This window comes from Athene cunicularia, assembly GCF_003259725.1.
Source record: "Athene cunicularia isolate RWA chromosome 5 unlocalized genomic scaffold, athCun1 chr5_part1, whole genome shotgun sequence".
Classification (NCBI taxonomy): domain Eukaryota; kingdom Metazoa; phylum Chordata; class Aves; order Strigiformes; family Strigidae; genus Athene; species Athene cunicularia.
Window position 1 is genome coordinate 40976295 of NW_020799101.1, and position 23863 is coordinate 41000157.

Sequence of the window (23863 nt, forward strand, 5' to 3'; positions counted from 1 at the left end):
GTAGCTGACTGTACTACACCCTGAGGTAGGGCAAAGCCTGACAGAAGAAAGTAAAGAATTAGGCAAGGAAGAAATCAAAATAGGACTGAAATCCTACAGTATGGGAACTTCTTAACAGTAAAGTACACATGAAGCAGTATATGATTAAAGCACTTGCATTCCACTGTATTTATTGACTACTTCAGTTTGACAGCGGAATTTAATAATCCATTTCTAGACTAATGCATTCTGTCTGGCCACTTAATATCAGACAAACCCTAAACACCTTTTACTGATGAAGTCATGGATAGCTAGAACAAGCCATAAGATGTGGGTATATAAATATACTACAGGTCAGACAAATGGGTTTCTTTTGGTGTCAGACAACATATAGCAGAAATGCGTATTAATCCTCACTTTTGGTCCTTCCTAGTTCTGCAAAGTTCTCCTTGGAAATCTCTCATCAATGAAGTAGTGCTGCCTCCAGCTGATAATCAAATTTGGGGGCAAAACATGTTTTCTTTCAGCTTACAGAAGCTCATATAAGTTCTCCATTCACAAAGCTGGTCCTCTGATATCCTTTGTATAAATAACTTTTGGTAATTCACTGGCCTTTGCCCTAGTTTTTAAAAACTGGCTTTCTTTCTCCCTTTGAATGGAGAACACACAGTGAAGACATGCTCTCAGAACTGCTGGTGCGTTGTGTGATGAGTGGTGATTGTACACGAGTAAAATGGCCATTGTGCCCTCCCTCCCTGTTTGTTGTGGTAATCTTGATTCTCTTGCTCTTGCAAAAATGCTCTGTGTGGATTTCTGGCCAGCCCCAGGCCAAAGAAGAGCACGAAGAGCTCCAATTCAACCCCGACCTAGAAATACTACCCATGTCAAAGCACAGCCATGTGTGTGACAGTGTATGTTAAAACCTGAGGTTGGTGTGTTAGTCAATTGCTAAGGCTGGAAGAGAGTTTCCTGGAACAATCTGTGTGCTGGGAGCCCGTCCTGAGGGGCGGCAGCTGTGGGGCTGGGTGGATAACAAGGAACACCTGGGTCCAGCACCATTCCTCAGAGAGCTTGTGGAGGGGGCAGCAGCAGCCCTTTCATCCATTTTATCTGCTTTTCCGGAGTGCCAGGCGGCAGGCAGGGGCTTTCAAGACCACAGACCACGTTGGCAGCATTAAACCACGTGTTTCGTTGGGTTGAGGCTTTTGCGTGGCAGAGGGGGCTGCTGTGGTTTTGGGGCTATGCTGGTGGTTGCCTCACGCTTCCCTCAGAGGAGGGATGGTTGCTTGAGGCCTCAGCCTTGTGCTCGTCCTGCCTCTGGGGTGGTTTAGGGGACACTGGGGCGTGCTGAGGGGCCTCTGTCAAGCCCTGGGCTCCTCCAGCCACTTAGTGTGGAGGTGAGAGGCAGGAGAAGCCCAGTCCTGGCGGTAACAGAGGGGACAGGGAGCAGGAAAGCGAGTGCTGGAGGTGCCACCACAGCACAGCCTCGCTCCCAACCATAGTGACCCTCCTGGGAGAGAGCCAGTGAATGCAGAGGGTGGCTCAGCTTTCGAGTGCTGGGTTCCTGGGTCTCTCATATTGAGGTGAGGTTTGTGGTTCCCCCTCTCTCTCCACAGCATCCCCCTCCCTTAGTACTCCCCTCGTGTTTTCTTCCATGTCCCCGTAGTCCTTCACTAGCCTCTCCTTCCCTCCCCATCTCTGCCTTTCTATTTTGAGTTTTCCACCACCGTGGTAACTTCTAATTCTTCTCTGTCAGCTTTTCTCACCCTTTTGGCTGTCTGCAGAAGCAATCAGTAATTCAATAGTTAAACTGGAGAACTGAGATGCCGCCACTGAGTTTGAGGTGGAAGCCTGTGTCTCTTGGGGTGTTCATCTGAAGGTCTGGGCAGATGTCCATAAATAATTGTGCGACATGCCCGTTTGGAAACCTTATGGCAAAGAAGGCTGTAACTTTACTTTTAAGACTCAGATTGCCTGCTGCGTAGGTGGTGTGAGCACACCATGCCATTTGGGTCTGATCTGTCAGATATTTGACGGCACTTTAGCAATTAATCTATTGGATCTGTCTGCTGAAAGGAAGACTGGCGCTTGTGTATCAAGTGACTTTTCTTCACTGTTATTGCTTCCGCTACTGTAAATTTTTACCTCACAAAATGAATGAGCATGTCTCCAAAATAACATTCCTGGCTTCCTCAGCGCGTGTGGGCTTTTAGCAGCTTCCTTCACACTGCACGTTCAGGGTGGCTCTTTGATCTCTTCAGAGCAGCAGGAAGGGCAAAGAGCTCTGAATGAACTTCAGGTATTGTGTTGCCAGTAGTGAATTGTAGTTTCAGAGGGGCATTGGTTTGTGTTGCACCACAAGGGTACAATGACAGCTACGTAAGTGTGCTGTGCAACTGTGAATGTGTGGTGTTAGCATCCTTCACAAAAAAAGCAGCCTGCTACTCCTAGCATCAATATTTCTTTCAATATAGATTATCAAAAATAAATTTAGAATGATACAAAAGTTTCTGCTAAAGCATCATGCGTCTCTTGTCTCTGACATGAGTGTCAGCTCACTCACAAAATGTTACTTGTGCTGCCACCCAGAAGACGCCACAGATGGTGGCTCATTTTTGTTCCTCTTGGTACTGTCTGCTGTAAGATTGATCAGGTTTGGATCGATTAAATTATTTGGGCAGGAGCTGCCATTGCTCTCCTTCTGTCTGTCCACTGTTAAAAGGAGTGGGAGGAAAGGGAATGTAAAATACATTTTTTTTAGTGTCTTTCTCTCTCTTTGGTACTGTTTTGTGAACATTTAAAATATTTATGGAGGAGAGCATGGGCTTGCTGACCATGCTTCTTTGCAATGAGCTCTTATCAGCAAGTTTTGTAGTTTATAGCCATCTCTGAATCTCAAATAATTCTTGGGGGGGCGGGGGGGGCTTATATTTTTTTGTATCAGTACAATTTGCAAGTTAAAAATAGGATGCAGAACTTTGAGTATTTGTATTCTGCAGTGACTCTGAAGGACTACATCTGTGCACAAGTGAAATGGGTTCAGGGTTCGCTCTCATCGTGCGCTGGTGCCAGGATGGCCAAGCATTGCACTGCTGGAAAAGTTAGCAGGTGTGCCCGTGTGCATTTTGCAGAGCTGCTCTACCTCTAGAATTACAATGTAATTGACAGCATTTTCTTAGGGGCAGTAAATTGTGTCTGTCCTTGTGTGAGTCTCTTCTGCTACCAGGATACTCTTGAGATTAAGAAACTAACTTTTACAACCTAACTTTCCCTTTGAACCAGCAATCTTTGCTTACTGCTTTCTGTAGCTATTTATTTTGGTAATTCCTATAGCTAGCTGCAGATGGAAGAAAGAAGCAATAAGCCTACAGCTAGCATGGAATTCTTGGCCTTTATTTAAACAGAATATACAATTTTATAGACATAGTAAACCCTTGCCAGGAACATTTTCCAGAATGCAGTTTCTGGTCTAAATTAGAGATAAAATATGATGCACCCCAGAAACACTGATAGCCGGAGGTTAGGGTAATCTCTCATGATGTGGGAGATCCCAATTACTGAGCTAGCAGCTGTTCAAATGTGAAAGGTTTTCCCAGTTTTCTGATGTCTCCAATTTTCATGCTACAGTGAACTTAAATGTGACAGTGTCACAATTGTACTCAAAATTGAATTCTTATTTTCTGGTTCATCCTCAACAGACTATTTATGAAGAATTAATTGTTATAGGAAAGAGGTTCTTACGGTATGATAAATGTAGTTTGTGGTTTAGTTCAGGCTTCTTTTTTGGTAACTGCATACTCTTCCAACAAACTGTACTAAATTGGTAACTGGAAAATGTTCCCACAGTCTCCTTACTGTATAGTGTACTCTAAACTTCACTGGTGCCTTTGTGATTTGCCAGCTTTGTTCCCAGTGTGAGAGGAACAGGAAAGAGTGAGCATGAGAGTCCTACTGGAGTCGTGCTTCAGTGTGCAACGTTTACCAGGAACTTGCAGGCGTTAAAAAAGCTGTCACGTGCTCATATTAAGCAGGCTCATCAAAGAAACAAGCTTCACCACAAGAAACAACTGTTCTTGGATCCTTTTTCGTAAGCGGTGTTTGGCTTTTGGTTTGGTAGTGAGACTGCTGAGGTAAATGGATTGTCAAGATCAGGAAAGTGGTAACCTAGGAGGCTTTCCTGGTGAAGAAAACTTGGATGTTCTGTTTTGGGAAGATGCCGGTGAGAACATCTCTGAAATAATACGCAGATTAGCCTTGATCTTTTCCCCAGGGAATCTATTCTTAGATTTTAATGGGAATAGAATCGCGGCCTCTGTTTAGTAATGCCAAAGGATCACGAGAGGGAAATGCTGTAAGTAACCATAATTGAGTGTTTCTGTGATAATGAGCTTTCCTTTTCATCTAGCTGCAAAGTAATAACGTACTTGCCTTGACAGATAGTTGTGGAGAGCTGAATTCAAAATCAGCCTTTGCACACCCTGACTCAGGTGCCGCCTTAAGTGTGAGTGCGCATGCTTGTGTTAAAACACTGTCTCTCAAAGCTTAATCTTTCTTTTGACAGATGTGATTGTCCTCTTACATTTTTATTAGAGTAAAAATGCCACACTATTTTATTATGTCCGTGTTTCATGTCTTCTGTAGCTCAAGCTGTGTGTGCCTTTAGGATTTTATTGCTGCTTTATTCCTCTAAGAGATAATTATTAACTACACTGGGAGACTAACTCCTTACTGAATAGCATGATTGATGCTTCCGTGGTTTGGTTTTGTCTGCTCTCTCGTCCACTCCTGCAGATTTCCATACTGAATGAAACCCAAGGAGTTTTGGGACACCTGGTGATGCTATTTATAAAGAAGTTTTGAAAAAGAGATGTGCTGGTGAGTCATCCTGGGTGGAAGCTGGAAGTTGTGCTTAGGATGAACCTGTGTGTTTTCCTTTTAATGCCTATCAGAGGCCTATCCTTATGTTTTGAAAATTGACTGGTTTGGACCACCTAGTTTCACCTGCTGACCATGGATGTGTTCAGCAGCCATAATTCAGGGAATATCCAACTGTCCTGGTCTTGTCCCTGTCTCTGTTTGAATGTTACCTGGTAGGTTTATTCAGTGGCAAAGGCATAAGCATTGTACTCTTCTGCATTTGTAGTTTATCTCTTAGCACTCAGAAGTTTGGGAAGCGCTAATTTCTAACTACTCTAGTGTGGAAAGGGTTTAATGAAAACTGAACCACGTTGAACACTGTAATAAGTTTATTATCCATTGATTGCATTATGCATCTCCAAGTTCCCAACCCCCTTGTAGGAGTGGCAGTGAGTGCATATACAAAGATTGCTTCACCTAATGCTGAGGTAGGGAGGACTCTTTTAGTCAGGTATTGCAGCACACAGAAATGCCACACGCTCTTTTAGTCTGGAGAATAGACTCCTGTATTTAGATGAATCCGGAAGATTGATTTAGGTAGTTACTGAAATTGGATTGTTTCCAGACCAGTGGGATTAACAACCCTCTTTTTGCAAAAAGCGTTATGAGATCTTTAATGATCACACAAGGTCAGGACACAGTTTTATGTCTCATCTGAAAGATCATGAACTTATAACTACTGATCTGTCACTGTGTGATCTGACTATCTATTCGAGAGACTGCTTTATTTTAGAAGAGATTTGTGTAGCCAGAAGTCTAAATGCCATCAAAGCTTTTAGTCCTTGCCATATTCCTTGCCTGAGGAGGTTTCTAACAAGTTTTTGTTATGATGTATTTTTTTATTTGTTTTTCCCTTTTCACAGCAGGCCACAGTGAGACTGCAAAGATTATTTTCCAGTTTGTGTGTCTGTCATTTGCTGCTATGCACAGAACTGCTTACTGATCTAGGCCTGGAAATCAGTTAATTCCTGGGTTACGCAGGAGGGTATCTAGTTCCCGATGCTTTTTCTGGGTGAGCTCATCTTGCTATCTACATGGTCACCTCTTGGTAAGGCCCCTCGTTACCTCGTACTGTAAAACTGCAGCCATAGCAAACTGCATAAATACAGCAGGTGTGGATACCATACCAGTCCTGCTTTAAGCATTTCACGGTTAACTGTTTTGTGTGTGCATGTGTATGTACATTAACCTCTAGGAATGAGCAAAATCTTTCTGGTACAGTAACTCTAGTCTGAAAAGGCATGTGTGAAGAACTTAGAAGTTCTCTCTCTCAACTATTAGTGTATTATATACAACTTAGCAAGTGTTTTTCTTTATAGTAGAGGTATAGAGTATGGACCCAGCTCACAAATGCATTTTTTATATGGTGTGGCCATTTGATTTCCACCCTCTTGCATTCACATTCATATGTGGCCATATGATTTCTATGATGCCCACACAAGCAGAGTCACTGTTGTGTTGTTTGATAGCACAAAAGTGTGTATTCATGTTGTTCCTGTCAAGGGCCTGTTTAGCCTGCAGCAAGGAAATGTATGTCTGCAGTAAGATCTCCCCCACCAAGCCAGATGTTATCTGACATGGGAGAAAATGGACAAATGCTCTCCTATTCCAGGGTGCCCAAGGAACAAGCTGTGTCAAGTCTGTTTATTATGAAGTTTTGTTTAGCCCAAAGAGGACATTGCTGCGCGTCATCTGTGCTTTTAACAGCTTTGTTTCAGCAGCAGCAGAGGAGGTGAAATGGAAATCAGAAGGTCTTAATTTCAGAGAGAAATAAATTTGTTTGGAGGCAAAAGGCTTTTCTCTCTCAAGTCACCAATATATTATTACCCTTGATTTGATTTGGAAGCTATTTAGGATGCTGCAGTCATATGGTTGGCTGGCAGTCTGGCTAACCTCATCACTGATGTGCCTGTGAATGGCAGACTGAGTTGGTCACACCGTAGTGTTTGACTCATGGACACTGAAGGTCAAATGCAACAGCTTTGTTTGAGGGACTTGGTTAGCATCAGCAGTGAAAAGGGATGCGTGAGCTTGTAGTGAAACCTAGGAGCAAATCAGTCCTTTCCAAAGAGGTGGGTGGAGAAGGAGGCCAAGTACAAAAAATGAAAATATCACCTGTGGTATTGTACGTCAGAGTTTCTGAATCATCTGGGGAAGGTAAGTAAGCAAGGCAAACTTGTCTAGAGGAAATTTTTTGTCCCAGAGCTCTGAGCTGGCACAGCAAACTTGAAAGGTTTGCTTCATGCTTTTTGTTGCCTGTGCACTCTGCTGTTTAGAAAAGACTGTTTCAGTTGTAAGGGACCTACAGCAATCATCTAGTCCAACTGCTTGACCACTTCTGGGCTGACCAAGTTAAAGCACGGTATTAAGGGCACTGTCTGAGGTTTGACCACCCTCTTGGTAAAGAAATGGTTCCTGGTGTCCAGTCCAAACCTTTGAACCATTCCCGTGTGTCCTACCACTGGATCTGAAGGAGAAGAGCTCAGCACCTCCCTCTCTACTTCCCCTCCTCAGGAGGCTGTAGAGAGCCGTGAGGTCGCCCCTCAGCCTCCTTTTCTCCCAGGTAGACAAGCCCAATGTCCTTAGCGGCTCCTCACAGGACATTCCTTCCAGCCCTTTCACCAGCTCTGTTGCCCTCCTCTGGAGCCATTCAAGGCCCTTCTTGAGTTGCGGGGCCCAGCCCTGCACACAGGGCTCCAGGGGAGTCCACGCCGCTGAATCCAGCGGGATAATCCCCGCTGGGGACCAGGGGGTTCTACTTACTGTGTGTGACGCACCCCGGGGGCCGCTTTGTCCTCGTGGCTGCCGGGGCACACGGCTGCCTCCCAGTGAGCCTGCTGCCCACCCGCACCCCCAGGTCCCTTCTGCAGGGCTGCTCTCCAGCCACTCCTCTCCTAATTTATACTTGTGCCTGGTGTTACTCCGTCCCAGGTTCAGAATTTGGCATTTTGCCGTCTTAAATTTCATCTCACTAATTGTAGCCTAATGCTCCGGTTTACCTAGATCCCTCTGCAAGGTCTCTTCTCCCTTGAGAGAGTCAACAGCACCTCCCAGTTTGATATCATCAGCAAACTTGCCAGTGGTGCATCCAACTCCTGAACCCAGATCGCTTATAAATATATTGAACAGAGCTGGCCCTAGAATTGAGCCCTGAGGAACACCTTTAAAGTTGATCCCTCAAAATTTGATCCTCAACTTGCCCCTCCCCACCCCAAGCTTTTGTAATTTTTCCCCATCAGTGTATCTCAAAGCAGTCTATAAATGCTAATGCACTAAGCAGCCTGATGCCTGCTTGAAGTAGTCTGTTTCTCTCTTCTGTTTGACAGATGGGAAAATACAGCACAGACTGCTTAAGGTAGTTGCCCAAGGTCTCACTGCAAGTATGTGACAGAGGGAGAGTAATCCCTGTGCAAGTCTTTCCCTCTTTTCTTCTCTTGATAGCATGAACAAGTTCCCCTCACTGCTTCTGTGGAATTTGGGACTTCACAGCTTTTGGCCTTGCCAGTGACTGTGAGGCTGTGAAGCCTGAATAAGGTCTATTGACACCACCTCACCTCAACAAACGTTCACCTTTTAAAATATACTGTTTATCCAAAGCTAAGTTTCAAACTTTAGTCCCTGACCTTGCACAGAGCTTGACTGCAGGGACTGTTCTTGCTGAGCCCTTAGGATCCTGACAGGGCACGTCTGCTACCATGACTGACTCCCCAGTGACTGTCCCTGCAAGCGCCCACATGTGCAGACCAACACAAATATGTTTGTAGGCTGGTCCCCTCAGCAGTTAGGTCTGGGGGAACCCTTCAGACCTCCTCTAATAACGTCTGAACACACAGGCCAACTTGAAACCGATGTGACAGAACAGAAAGCAAAATATATCACGTCCCTGTGTGTTTCACAGGAACTGGTGGCTGAGTAGAAGAGAAGTGGGCATCTGTTAGTGCCTCTGCTGAGAGAACAGCTTGGCTGTTTCTGCCCATGTCTGCTCAGTCTGGTAGGAGCCATTTGGCAAGTTAACACATACCCACTGGCAGTCCATTCAGTAGCTCTCCAGGCCCAGACTGGCCACGGGGCATCCTGCCCTTCTGGCATACTGCTCCCTACAACAGGGGAAGGCGCAGGAGCCTGAACTGTCCCGGGCAACTTTAGGAGATGTGGATGAGAATGTAGCAGGAGATATGCGTAAGAAACTGAACTCCCATCCCACTGTTTATGGAATAAGATTTTTTTTAATTATTATTTTTGCCATTGCAGTAACTGCTATATCTGTGGCATATATATATCTCAAAGAAAACATGGTGCTAATTGATTGGCTGGCAGAAATAAAGAAAGAAAGAATCCCAAACACTTGGGATTCTGTTAAAGCATTTTGTACACAGCAAAAGCGATGAAAAATGCATTTGCATTGGTATGCATGAAGGTGCTATCACATGGTCTGTGAGTGAGCGGCAGGGCTGTATATGTAAGGAAATGGGGAAATGGTAGCAACGAAGCTGAGGAGCAGTGTCCTGGACAGAGATGAGTATTGCTGAAGGGCTTGTTCTCTGCAAGGCCTTGACTAATGATCTGGGAAATAACAAACAGCCCATTAGTTCACTGATGCTTCTAATGCGGAAAGCATTGTGAGTACCAGATAAATACAAAGGCAACTAAAAGTCTTGAAATCTGGACGTAAGTCATACAGCAGAATTCAAACAGGAGAAATCATGAAACAGGGCTTAACTGGAGAAATAAACCTTTACAAAAGAGGTTGAGAGAGGTCAGCTTGAGCTCTTAAGGAGCAAAGCACCAGTGGAATCGTTGGGCATGTGTATACACAGCAGCCTCTTCCCAAGGTGGTGATAACCTGTATCACTTTATGTAATTCGAAGCTGACATCTAAGTGGTGTCCCACAGCAAGCCTCCCCTGAACAAGACTACCCTCTGAATGAATAGAGAGTTCCAAATGCAGAGTGCTGTGTAATATTTGAAATGTGGTGATGTGGTCTTTTGAGTAGAGCTCAGAAAAGAGTCAGAGAGACTGCAGAACTGGGAGGATATATTTAGGAAAGCTGAAAAGAACAAAGTAGGTTATTGCTAGACCTTACAAAAAGTAATGAAGATAAAATTTAAAAAGCAGGTTTTTATTAGCTTGCAAGAAAAAGAGGGGAAGAAATAGCAAAGAGAGAAACTGTTTTGGGAGAAGTGTTCCCAGAAGAGTAATGAGGATTAACGGGAGGAAAATGTGCACAGAAATCATCCCAATTATTTGTTGCTTTGTTTTAAATAATGCACAGAGGAGGCCTAAGGCATCTACACTACAGTGGTCAAAGATCCAGAAATTCTCTGCTTAGCTTGAGACTCAGAGAAAATTCGAAGCTGCAATTTCCTTGTGTGCTTGGAGGCATTCTCCTCTTCTTCTTGAGAAAAGTGATGACTCCTCTCTTATCCTTCACATTTGCACTTTGATTGTGTTTGTTTTCAGTCTGTTTCTGGCAGGAACAATTCCTCACCTTCAGCCTTCAGCGTGTATTTTGATGGGGTGTTCAGGTACACGTGTATTTTCTCAGAAAACCTCAGGCATGTCAGGCTGCAGCAGAGGGACACGCTGTGCACTAAAGTGCACGGTCAATACTAATTTGCCTCAATGGGTCCTGGAGGCAATCCATAGGCTTCAGAAGGTGTGCTGATAAGGAACCACTTAATCTCTTCAAATAATCACATACATATTTGTTTTTATAACAAGTTATTTTCTCTCCCTAGGAAGGGCAGTGCTTTCTTTCCTTTCAAATGCCTCTGAGCTGTTGGTTGATTTTTGGCAATCTGTTTTCCAGAAGTGATCCTACAGCACTTGGATTCTCTCAGGTTTCTCTGCCCTCTGTGGAGTGCTCTGATGGAGGATTGCATCTTTGTGCCCCTGAATACCCTTCTTTTTGTCAGTCTGTTTCACCCAATTTTTGCAGTTGTTTTGCTTGATGGAATAATTGTGAACTCACTTACTATGCCTAGGGGAGGGCAGGAAGAAATCAATCTTATAGGTCATTAAAAGTACAGACAAAAAAAAAAAATCCCAAAACAGATTCCCTTGCGGGTATCCATGGCTTTTAATGTCATTTACATGTAGCTTGATTTTTGCTAATGAGCAAGCTGTTTGTTTAGGGCTCTTAAATGAGGCTTTAGCTTCAGGGGTTGCTGCTGAAAGAAAGGATGGGAGAAAGGAAAGGGGTGGAAGAAGGTGTGTAATGCCATTAGAACACTCATATGAATTGTAATTTCGGGATTGGTGGGGGTTTTTTGTTGGTTTTTCTTGTTTAGTTGGGTTTTTTTCTTCTTTTAGGTAGAGGAGCTGCTCTACTTTGTGATCCTCAAGCAGCTCCTCTGTCATTTGCAAGGTCAGGATTTTCTGGCTCGCTTGGAGAGGATGCTCTCTGACCAATGAGGCATGAAATAGCAGTTGGAGGAGGACTTGATAAATATTGATTCAGAAATTGCCATGGCTGCTGACTCTGCGATTGGCCTGTTTACCCGGCAAATGGAAGAGGAATGGAAAGAAGTTGTCCATTTCTCAGCAATGGTGGCACATGCGTTTTTCAACACTGTCCTAGATATTTAAGAGGAAAGAGTCTGAAAGCTCAGCCCAGCATGTTTTTTCAGGACAGCACTGATCCATTACAGCAGATTAGACTTTGCAATCCTTTCTCCTGCCAGGAGCCTTCCCTTTTTAGTTTCGTTAAACTCCATAAGGATGGTTACACCGTCCTACCCAGAGGAGGAAAGTTTTCCAATGCAAGCAGGGTAGGCATTTTGCTACTTTAGGGAATATCTGTACAGCATTCGGACCAAAATGAGTATACACTGCCCGTGCTCTAAAGCTGAATGAATTATGTCTCTGTTAGCCAGCTATGAGCCTGAATTTCTCGTTCCCCACAGAGTAGTCTATGCCTCTCACCCTGCTGGATCTCAGCAGTATAAAATGTGAATCAGCAGTGTTATCATACCACTTCAGTATTTTGTATTATGCAGTTGTGCCACTACTAACCTGCTATGAGGAATACAAAATTCAGGTTTCCTGTGTTATCAACCAAAAGCAGAATTAAAAACCAGAATTGTGGTAATTAATTCAAGCTCAGTGCTGTGCTAATGCAGTTACCAGAATTCTGGGATATCTTGGAGTACAGGTAAAAATGAGCTCAACATCTGGCAGCTGTACTCAGTGAAGGCATCCCCTGGGTGAGCTGTTTCCAAATGCCACCTGAGCTTAGGACAACCTTGGCCAGTGCCGCGGGGTTGTCCCTTTCCTAGACACTTGCAAGGAACCCTATGCGTATGCAGTGCTTCCCATCTGTATTTTTCCTGTTGAACATGGAGTTTACATATAAATTGTAAGAGGCAATCACTGAGTCTGTTCTGCTACAGGAACTTCAACACCTTCTGATCTTTCTGATCTACACTTTCAGTGTGTTCAAACCTCTGCAACATGAATGGGACTTGTTTTGTTTTCTTTTAATTTCTGTGGCTTGAAAAAGTTGCTTCGATTAGAGAGGTAATGGGGACTCTTGTCAGAATCAGGAGCTCTCCGGGTTGAGTGGTGAAGCTATCTAGTATTATAGAGAAGACTGGGAAGAGGAGCTTTTGTTCTGAAGAGTTTGTGGTCTAGGCAAAACAAAAGAGAAAAGGAATGGGAGAGAGGAGGTGTTTGATAAACCGAGACCCGAGTTCAACTGCGTGGAATCATTTTGTGAATAATGAATCAGTTGGGGAGGAAAAAAAAAAAAAAAGGCAGTTTTCATAATGTCTGCACTAGTCAACTTGTCTGCCAACGTGTTTTGACTAGATTTGTTTTTTGAAAGCCCTAAATTCACAAATAACTGACAGTGGTGAGATTCAAGACTTGCTCCTCAGCACTCCCCTGTCCAACAGCTCCGTTGGCCCATGAGAGTTTAAGTCTCATTCCCCGGCTCTTTCTGTGTTTGCTCTCAACACCAGAGCGCAGGGCCCAGGGAAGAATTCATCGCTACAATCTGTGCGTAGCCTGCTCTGTGACAAATCCTCTGGCCCAGAATAACCAGCCTTCAGCCATACCAACTCATGTGGGCTTCCTCCTCACGTGGGCCAGCTGGCCCTTTCACGGCCGGGACCCCAGCCCTGCAGGGACAGAACCGAGGTTACTTCCTTTCACCACAGGGCATCGGGATGGTTTGTGGTCAGGTGGCAGAACTCTTTCCTTAGCCCATCTTACCCGGCACTCGGATGTTCCCTGCTGCTCCTGTAACCTGGATGCTGTCAGCAAGGTGCTGCCAGCCTCTGCCCATGTGCTCGCCTTTTGCTGCCCGCGGGGAATTAGCCCTCCCATACCCCGCTGCCGTGTGCTGGGAGGCACCCCTCACGGACCGGCAGGTAGCTTCATCCCAGCCCTCTGGGGAAGAAAGGGAATTGAGGAACAAAACCATATGAAAGCAGGTGTTGGCTGCATGGTGACAGGCCTCTGCTCTGCCACAGGCATCTCCTCGTGTACTCCCTCGTCCTGATCTCGCATCTTAGAGTAATAACCTTCACAGGTCACTGTGCAGTAATACCGCCTTCCTGATAACCTCCTTCGACTTGCTTGGGTAATGAGTTGCTTCTAGAGAAGGACACCATTTTATTAACATCTGACTGTAAAGAAATATTGCCGTATGTTGAGGCAGGGCTGAGAGGGGGCAGGGGCAATGGTGTATGGTGAAAACAGATTCAGGAGGTTTATGGATGTGTCTTTCAAAAAAGCACAGGGCATACAAAATTACCACTGGAATAAATGACACTGATACATTTTGGGAAACCCAGGCTGTTAAAACATAGATATGGTGACACTGCCTGGCTCCTGCCTTCTAGAAGAATGATTTTTTTTTTTTTTTTTTAAATTATTTCTCTTTTGCATTGCCTGGAGGTCAGAACATGAAGATTTTCAAACCAAGCTATCAGTTTTATTTGAGCTTCACATTTAAGCAGGCATGATTCTGGCTGATATATGTTGTACTCAGCTGTGTGAAAAATTCATATAGTGTTGTCCTCTAGCATCACTGGTCTGGGCACACTGAGTTCTCATATGGTTTATGCTGCACTTTGTGTTTAAAAATAAAAATGTTCACTGTAAAAACAGTGGGAGCCTGGCTGATACAATGTTATGATCATGGAAGAGTGGTAGGAATGGATTAGTCTGTTTAAGCCTTCCTGCCTGGAGGCTATGAGGCTACAGACAGCAGTAAAAGCTGAAGAAACAGTCTCTATCAGAGAAAGATGGTTCAGGTGAGATGATAATCCCCAGAATGTAAAATGAATGGTAATACATGCGGAGGACTTTTCTAATCTTTTAAAACAGTAGAGTCGGTGGTTCTTGTCTTCATAGCTGGCACATTATCAGATTTGTTTGCAGAATCTTTATTTTTTCCAAGAAATCCCTGTTCTTTGTGCTGAAGATTCACTGGAGTTAAAATCTCCTGGCCATTGCTTTCAACTCTTTGGAGCTGTTAGTTCATTATGAACAGGGTAACAGTGTGCTGCTGTTCCCCTGACAAACTAAGACAGAAAAGTGAGGAAGTGGCTGGGAGCTGGCTTGTCTCAGTGGACCAAAAGGGTTGGGACCTTACTCAAGCTTTTGGTATTAGCAAAGAGTTAGTGTGGTCAGTCTGAAACGGTCACCTCTGAGAAGGACGCACTACAGGAGAATGGGTGAGTCTCTCTCCTCTCAGTTCTGGCTCAAAGCCTCATGAAGGCACTTGGTTGTTCCACATTTTGATATTGATTGCCTGAGCTTAGCCTGGTGTGAAATACCACATTTCCCACCAGCTGCATAGCAGCGCTGCTCTGGTTTATTTTCCCTGCCAGTTCTGCATCCATAGTAACTGTTGTCCGAAGGGTCTCGGCAGCGACGCTGGCTCTGAATGCGTAATGTGCTGAGCGGATGGTTATGCTGCAACTAGTGTGTTCCTCACCCACTACACTGCATACCTGCACATTCTAACTTAAGTAAGGCACATGAATGATGCTATACGTCTGTTAGGAGAGTGTGCTTGGATATACTTCCCAGGAGTACTGTTACTGGACTCTTACTATAAAATACTGCTTTTAAGTATATCTCAAAGCATTTTACAAAGGAGGCCACTTTCATCATCCCTCTTTTGCAGGTGTTTGTTCCCAAAGATAAGAGCAGGGAAGAGACCTGCTAGGGTCCAGTTTTCCACATACAAGTCCACCACTTGATGGAGCAGGCCTTGCTGCAATAGGTAGTGTTTCTATGGATCAGTGTCTTTTGGAGTCTTGATCATTTGGTTATCGTGATCTACGTGTTATATTAAAAGGAAACTCTTACTAGTATAGGTCCAAGTTCCAATGTCATTCACATCAAGGATTTCATAGCGCTAACCTTTCTGAAGCAGCTCTAACAGATGCCTGTGCACTTGTACTGTCCTTACTTTTAGAGACTAGGAAACCAAGGCAGGGAATAACAAAGTGACACCCAGAAGTCGGGTTTGGAGGAAGTAGCAAGTCAGTGCCATTTACTGGGAATATATTCCAGGTGTAACACACTGATGTGCTTCTTCAAGCCCTGCAGGCACACTCACTTCTACCCACAGGAGAATTAAAAATGGCTGGTGGCATTGGAGTACACATGCTCACAGGCTGTGGTGGTGTTTCCTAATTGTTCTTAACCCACAACAAAGAGAAACTGGTGAAAGGACGATGGAAACAAATGCAAAAGACCATGACCTGTGTGTGTATCAGAAGCACCGGCTCCATCTGTCCAGCTGGACGCTGGTTGCATGTGCCTGTACTTTGGGACAAGGTGGGCTGGGGGGTTAGTGCTCATCCACGCTGTACAGCAGCTGGTTCAATTTGGACCTCTGATTGCCTGTAGCTCTGGAGTAGTTGAAGCGTGTGTGTGTTTGCATGCAGCCTAATTAGTGCCATTATCGTTGTCATTAATGGCTTTTAATGAAGAACAGATGGTTCTGTCAGGGTTTCAAGCTGTGAAGTTCACTGACCCATTTGTGCTAAAAGGAGGGGAAAGAAAAAAAAAACCCACAACCCTTGTTCCAACCTGATGGTGGTAGAGGGGAGTGAAAATGAAGATTGCCCAAACTGAAACCGTATGTTTTCCTGTACAGCCTCATCTGAAAGCACATGCAGATGCTTACAAAAGCCCTGCTTTCACTGGGGAAAACAGGATTGCCTGGCACTTATCCTCGTGAGGCTCTGACACATCAGTTGCCTTTGTTGTGTTAGAACTGAGACTTCCCTCAAGAAGAGTGGAGGAAAGGAAGGGATTAATACGATATACCCATGCCTTAGAAAGGATCATCACTAGCAGGACAGGTCAGTACTGAGGAATAAAGAAAGAGAGAAAGAGAACATATTGGAAAGGATTCTTAGTAGTGTCCAAGTAACCCAAGTCAGGAATCTTATCCTCTTTTTTTTTTTTTTTTTTCTTTTTTCCCACTTTTGCCTTTTTACTTTTACTTTTGATAGACTGTCACTCAAACATGGCTCAGATAGAAACTTCTCTTCAGGACTATAGCTCCAACTTTTTATTCCAGAGGACTGAAGGCTGCTGTTCCTTATTAGGAATTCAGATGTTCAGCTGTAAACATGGCAGCATGGTGGGACCAGCTGGGAAGGTGAATCTCAAGCACAGATCATTTGATAGGATTTAACTGTCTGTCCTGGCAGCTGCTTTTCTTGTCTCCTAATTATTGAGTAAAAGGCGATGTGTAAACTATAAGCTCACAGTGATCAGTTTGAAGTCTGGCTTAATTAAAAGAAACTCCTTTTCTCATTTAATTGTGAGGGAAGCTTTAGTCTGCCTGTGATTCAAGATTAACTGTCTACTTCAGGCATGGCATCATCTGTCGGGATGAATGGTGTAATATGCACATATAATATGGGTTTTGGTTTTAGTATTCACTTCTGTCTTCTGTTACTGAATGTACCCCATTTATATGGACTATTCAAGAGTATCTACACAGCATGTGAATGGCCTGATCAAAAATTCTTACCAGCCTCCTGGTCATGTTCAAAAGGTTTCCTAGCAGAATTCCAGTTAGAATTGCTGGTGTAATAAGTGCATGTTGTGTTAATACCTTTGTAGATGAGTTTCATATAGGACCATGTGTCTGTCACTTCAGATCCATGAAAGTCCTACCCTTCTGTGTGAATAGGTTGGATGTGGGGCTTGAAACAGATATTGGCTCAGTTGCAATGTCCTCAGGTTGAACTTGCAACCTCCCCATTTCCGTAAGGACTTATAAGCGTTTAAAGAGATTGCTGAAAAATATCATTAGTAAGGATAATATATAACATTATCCTGGTGTTGGAGGAATAAACCACAGGAATAAATAGTAGCTGGAAATATGTCTTCCCCCCTGCTGCCCGTGCCCCTCCCGCCTTTCTTTTTCTTCATGTCTTCATTTAGAAGAAGGAAGAAATTAAATTCATTAGCACTGATCCAGTGCCATATCTAATTAGCTGCAGTATGGGGCACTTCTGTAATCTTGTGTCATAAGCACAGTGATTTAAGAGTGGTTTTTTTTTTTCTCTTTCCTCTGCACCAACAACTACTAAGGATTGAGTAGTGATATGCCTGATTAATTTACATTGCCTTTATCAGGCTGCGGAAACAATTATCTCTCACTGGGAGAGTTTTCAAACAAACACGGTCACGTCTGTGAAGTAATCTCCCAAGGAGTCTCTCTGGAGCTGCAAAAGGGGATTTAGAGCAATAACAAGCAAAAATTCTACTGCTCTTCCCTGGCTTCTTCCCAGCAGTTTCACAAAGCTTCACCCACCTTCCTGACGGGTCAGTGCCTACCAGGAAGAGGCAAGGCTGGTAGAAATGAAGACCCTTTATTTCAGCAAAGGTGTAGCTGGCTCGACACAAGCCCTTAATTATGCGTGGCTTAGATGTGTTCTTGGGAGAAGTCCTCTGCCAGTAACATGTCCTTTATTATACTCTGTCCTGTGGAAATTTAGAGAGGAGGGTTTGGGAAGGCAAATGGAAGCAGCAAAACAAAGTGAAGAGAAGGCAGACTACTCCCCAATACAAATACAAACTAGTATTTGGGACCCTTGGAGACACAGGTATACAATCCAGCCTATATAAATACACTCTTCTCAGGTGCCTCCGACACATTCAAAGATGTTGTGCTCTGACAGAGCATCTGTATGTGATTGCTTTAGGTGCTTCAGCTTTCCTATGCAAACATACATAGGAAATGTGGCCGGTTATCTCATTAGTTCCCATACAAGGCAGCAGCTGAAGACTGCGGGTGAAGAGGAAGCATGGCAAGCTTCATTAGGCTGAGTGGAAACATTTTCACAGGATTTTATGGAGAGTGGAAATGTCACACTGGGTCTGCAATCAGCAGAAGATTTAAAAGCTGTAAATGTCTGCCCATGGAGAAAAGATCCGCCCTCATCCCATCTCAAGCTGGGCTGGAGGATTCTTTCTTTCTCTCCTCTCCTTGTTATTTATGTATACAGCAAAGCTTTTTAAGGTTTGTTTTTAGTATTTCCTATGTCTATCCACTAAGTTTGGTCTTCCTGCCCTTTGAGGTGGTCAGGTGTGTGTGGGAGGGTTTCAGAGTGCAACCCCTATGGGAAAGTGAAACCTTTCCCAGGTGGGAGCCTACAGGAGAGCCAGGGATGAGGAAAGCTTGACTGGCTGCTGCTGATGAGGGACAGGGGTAGAGAAGTACTGAGATGCAAGACAGTTTTGAGAAGCAGCTGCTTGGATAGGTTGGAAAGTTCAAATATGTGAAAGGAAGGAGAGATCTCTGTGTGGGACAGATAAAGAGGTGGGGGCTTTCTAGGAGGAGCATTGGAAAGGGGGGAGAGAGAGTTGGGTGAAAGTGAGTATAAGGAAAGAAGTTCAGGAAGAGTCAGGATGGGGGAAGCTCTTGCATGGGGCAGTGTGGTGTTTGGATAGCAAGCTGGTCCCAGAAGAGGTTTGGATGGATCAGGGCAGGAGTGTGACCACACTTCCGTGTGAATTAGGAGAGCTCTATTCACTGGCATCAATGTGTGCTTCTTTATTTCAGTCTTGGATACTTTTGCTAGGCATTTTAAGGTCCTAACACTTTTCTTATGAGAGGCTTTCCCACCCCTGACTAACACCTGTATTTAAGAAGTATAGTTTTAGTACATTGTACTAATGGTGTTGGAATAGTATTTGGTATTGGTCCAGTGTGAGTATTAAGTATATGATTTTAAAGTTTAACGTTACTTAGTGCATCAACACCAGTTATGGTCTTAGTTGGTTCCTGTCCATTCTTTAGTATTTAAGCATTTAGACAAGAGTGTGAATACATGATCTCCATAACTTGGTTTTCCAAGGATTAGTCACTTTACAGTGTCAGCAAAACACTTTTGTAAAGTGTATCCTAGGGCAATGATTGTCAGTTAAGATAGAGCTACCTTAAGCCATTTATTATTTAAGATCTTTGATTTCTTTCAAAACTATGCCATCACTATTGTTTACCACATTTAAGGTTAAAAAGATATTGAAATACATAATGGTCTGAATGTAAATCTGTCTGTCCTTTTGTATTTTTCTGTGTTTTCTTTCCTGTTTTGAAATGTACCAGGCCATTAGTTTCAGAGGAAACAATTAAGTTTTGGTGTAGAATACATGGCTTTATAGCAGTTTCCATAGGAACCAAGTATGAGGTGTAAAGTCCAGGTAGGTAGCTCACCCATTAGCTCCACCCAGGGAACTTATGCAGGTGACAATGAACAGGTGATGCCACCTGCCTGTCCTCACATCATGATTTAAGCTATAACCTTGCACATGAAATATTTACAGGGAAATCTGAACCCAGAACCAGTTTGGCTGGCTTTGTATTTTGTTACAAATCAAATTACCCACCAATCTAAACTTGCCAGTTTCATGTACAAAAATGTCAGGCTACGGCCGTGTTTGCAGAATTGCAATAGGAAATAGCACAAATAGAGCAGATACTGAGGGTATGTAACTGCAAATATTACTTGATAAGTTTAAGACATTTGACATTTTTTCAGGCCATCTGTAAAGTGCATCTGAATGTTCACTTAAATTTAAGCTGTCTCTGGAGAGCCCTAGACCCAGTTTTCCATGCAGTTGTATTTTAGGATGGTTTATCATAATTTACATGCAAATACTATCCGCATACAATTTTGAAGCAAAACCAGGCAGAATCTGACAGAGGTCGGAAAGGTTGAGCATATGGTTTGTGTTTAGAAATCACTGAAGTTTCATTTAGCTGTACTTGGTGCCTCATACGACTGTGAAGTGGGTGAATAGAAATGTATATGTAAAAGTGAGATTTAAGGTTACGCTTTCAAGGTTATTCCATACTGAAGTGCAGGGTATACAGTGGAACAGTGGAAGGAACTTTCCTTCTTTCCTTTTTTTTTTTTTTTAAGTGGGAGTATGCCTTTGTGAAAACTCTTCTTTGTTAGCCTCCTAAATATCTTTGGTTTCAGCTGCTCCTCTTTGTGGAGTGCTGTGAATCTTTGCTTAAGTTACACCTGCGTGGCAGATATTCACTGACGCTGCAACATCCATACCAGCTTGGGAATCCACCTTGATCTGTTTACTTCTGCTTGGTGTTGGGTTCTTTTTGTTGAGTTCATGGTGATTACCTGACTCAATTTAAACACTGTGTTTCTTTGCTTTCTCTTTGATTCTTCTTTCTGTGTTGGACTGTACATTCAAGACAGTAGTGGCAATGTACAACAGAGGTTGTGAATTTTGGTACTGCCCCAACTGATACTGGGATGTCCTAGATTACAGGCTGGCTCCACCTATGGCAAAGTAGTGTAGCAGAGTAAGGGCCACAAGGTTGCCTGGCAGCGTCTGTGATTACCTGGGGCAGAAGCTGTTCTAAGTTTCCTTCAGCTTTTGCTGTGAAAGCGGCTGAGGACTCCTTAACAGGAGCCTGGTAAGTAAAGGCTCTTCTGCTTATCCGAACACAGAAACTCTCCAGGAAGGTGAACTGCTGTGAAATCACTTTTAAATTTTCAATCTCTGCATTATCTTTCCTTTGTCCCTTAAAAAAATAGCAAGTGAATTAAAAAAACTTTCTTTTAATTCTGTATCTGTTAGATTTTGCTGTTCTATATTGGTAAAGAATTAAACTTAAGATGGGAATGTTTACACTTGCACTTAACATGTGGGTGTCATTGTGGCACCTTTAAAGGGAGATGTGACACATTTGACAACTTAGGAATTTGGATCACAAAATCTTTCAGTCCCTATCTCAGGATTCAACAGGTATTCTGCACTGAACGTCATCCTTAAAGTCCCAAAGCTATAGACAGTGTCTGTTGTTGTGATATCTCATGTGTTTCTGATGGTCCCTGGGAAAAGAGTGAAGTGGAAGGCAGTGGGAGTGAGCTTGTGTGCCAGGGACAGGAGCTTTGGTGGGGTTTGCAGTAGGAAGTTGCTGTTCAGAACAGAGCAAAGGACAGAGCCAGCACAGGCAGGAGATATTTAACTGAGAAGTTGAGGGATAAGTTCATTGCTGGAAGAGCAACAAGAGATAGAAGGCAGGGAAGAAGAAAGAGCAGCCATAGCAGTAAGGCCCAAACCCATGGTTCTGGATGTGTGGGAATAGTTAACAGACTTGCACAACAGGTCTGAGGTGGGAAGTCAGAAGACATGGGAAACACAATAGACTTCCTTTAAGAAAAGCAAATGCACACAAATAACCAAATCCCTTTAAAATTTTGTCAGCTAACCAAGCTTCATGGTCAGCTAAATCCAAATTGCATGTTTTGAAGTGGGAAGCAATGGGAGACTAGACTTTGCCCACTACCATCAAATTGGAGCATGTGGGATGCAACACAGGGGTTCCCCAACGTCCAGCATAGGCGGGAGGCAAGCAAGTCTGATGCAGGACTCCTTGCTGCTAGGCACGGGCTGAAACTCTGCAGCAATACTGCAGTACATCATGCCGAGCAGTTGAACCCATGTGTACCTGTGAGAATAACCATTTCTGATCATCTTCTAAACACAATATTCAAATTGATATCTGTTATATCTGAATTAGTATTAATACTTGAACCAGCCACATTCATGCTGTCAGCCTAATGGATAAGTAGACGTGGCAGCTGTGATATATCTTGAGTTTTAAATAAGGTTTGGCACAGTGCTGCATGGCATTCTTGTATGCAAGCTCAGGAAGCAAAACCCACATAAGATTGGCACAACCAGTGGAAAAACTAGACGGAGTAATCTATCAATAGTTCTTTGTCAAGCTGAGAGAACATTCAAGTGTGGTCATCAGAAATCTGTCCCGGGTCCAGTACTATTCAATATTTTCATTTGTTATTTTGACAATGGGAGGACAAGCATGCTTATAGGATTTGCAGATAATACCAAGCCAGAAAGGATTGTCAACCTTTTGGAGGGCAAAATTAGAATTCATAATGATCTTGGTAAACTGAAGAAATTATGTAAAATCCAATAAGATTAAATTCAGTAAGGGCACATGACTAGAAAAGGGAAAAATCAAATATACAAACCCAAAAGTATCCAGTTTTGGCACCATATTTTAAGAGTGATGGACAAATGGGAGAGATATCAGCGTTCCTGAAAATGTAACCTATGTAGAAAGATGAAAGGGACTGGGTGGAAAAGAAAAGAATATGATTTAAAGTATATTAATGTATGCCAGGTAGTTGCAGTGAAGATACTGATCAGATATTCTCAGTAGCTGTCAGGCTAACGACGTGATGAGTTGTATATGGAAGGAGAGATTTGGATTAGATTTTAAGGGAAAGCTGTCTGTACAGTTAGAAAGATAGCACTAGAAGAAGAGGTACCTTGGGAGGTTATGACAATGGAGTTTTTAAAATATTAGCAAATTAAACATCTGTCTGTGGTGATTTTCTCATGACAATCCTGTCTCGTGTAAGGGGCTGGATTAGGTGGAAGTTCTTCAATTAATCTATGCTGGACAGGGATGTAAAGGGGAATGGGAGTGTAGGAATGAATGTATAAAAAACCTGAAGAATCTGTCCTGTAGCATAGGACATAGGACCTTTTTTTTCATGCTGTTCCTCGTGGGAGGCTGCTTTGTGTCTAATTTGGGCAAAACCCTGAGCAACCTTATTTATCTTTGGAGTTACTTCTGTTTTGAGCAGGCTGGACTACTTGACTCCAGCAGTCTCTTTCAGCATCACTTAAGTCTATGAATCTGTTTTGGGTAGCCCAAGATGTACCAAAACTCTTGCTGCAAAAGTTGTGAGGAAAAAGATCTGACAGTTTCTACTGCCAAATAGATAACAGCTTCCGAAAAGGCTGATCTGCTTAGGGTTGCTAGAACAGCAAAAGAGAGATAAATTGATGCTGAATGTTTATCTCCTTTGTATGCTAAATTGATATATTTTAAAACATGTAACTAATTCCATTAGGAAAGCATAACAAACGTTCCTTGAATATTATCAGCAGAAGCTGCATATGGTATTTCCATAAAAATGGGGGGGATCAAATTAATTTAGAGTTGTTTAAAAGATTTGGTAACTTTGCCAGTATAGAGAGAACATGGTGATGGATAGTGTGCAGAAGGCACGCTTACTTGCAGTTATAAGAAATGTGATGGCATTCACTTGGGCATGTCTGCAGCAGGTCAGGCAGTGTCAGCTGTGACAGCTATATGAAAATGGTTGTATTTTGTGACCAGCTTTTTCCATTTAATGACTTGAAGCCAATCCCAAAGCAAGAGCATGTATGTCTCCAAGTGTCTCCTGTTCAAATGTAAATAGGGAGATTAAATTTATAGCAGGATATGGCACAGTACACTGTGTCATGAGTCAGAGCAAGACAACGCATGAATAGCTTCAAGGTCAAGACATAGCACAAAACGTATGATGGGATGATCTCTGTGCTTAGCTTACAGCTGGAGAAGCTCGAAACATTTGTGAAATTGCTTTTGCTTCTAAAAAACTGTTTCATGGAGCTGCTTGAACCAGTAAT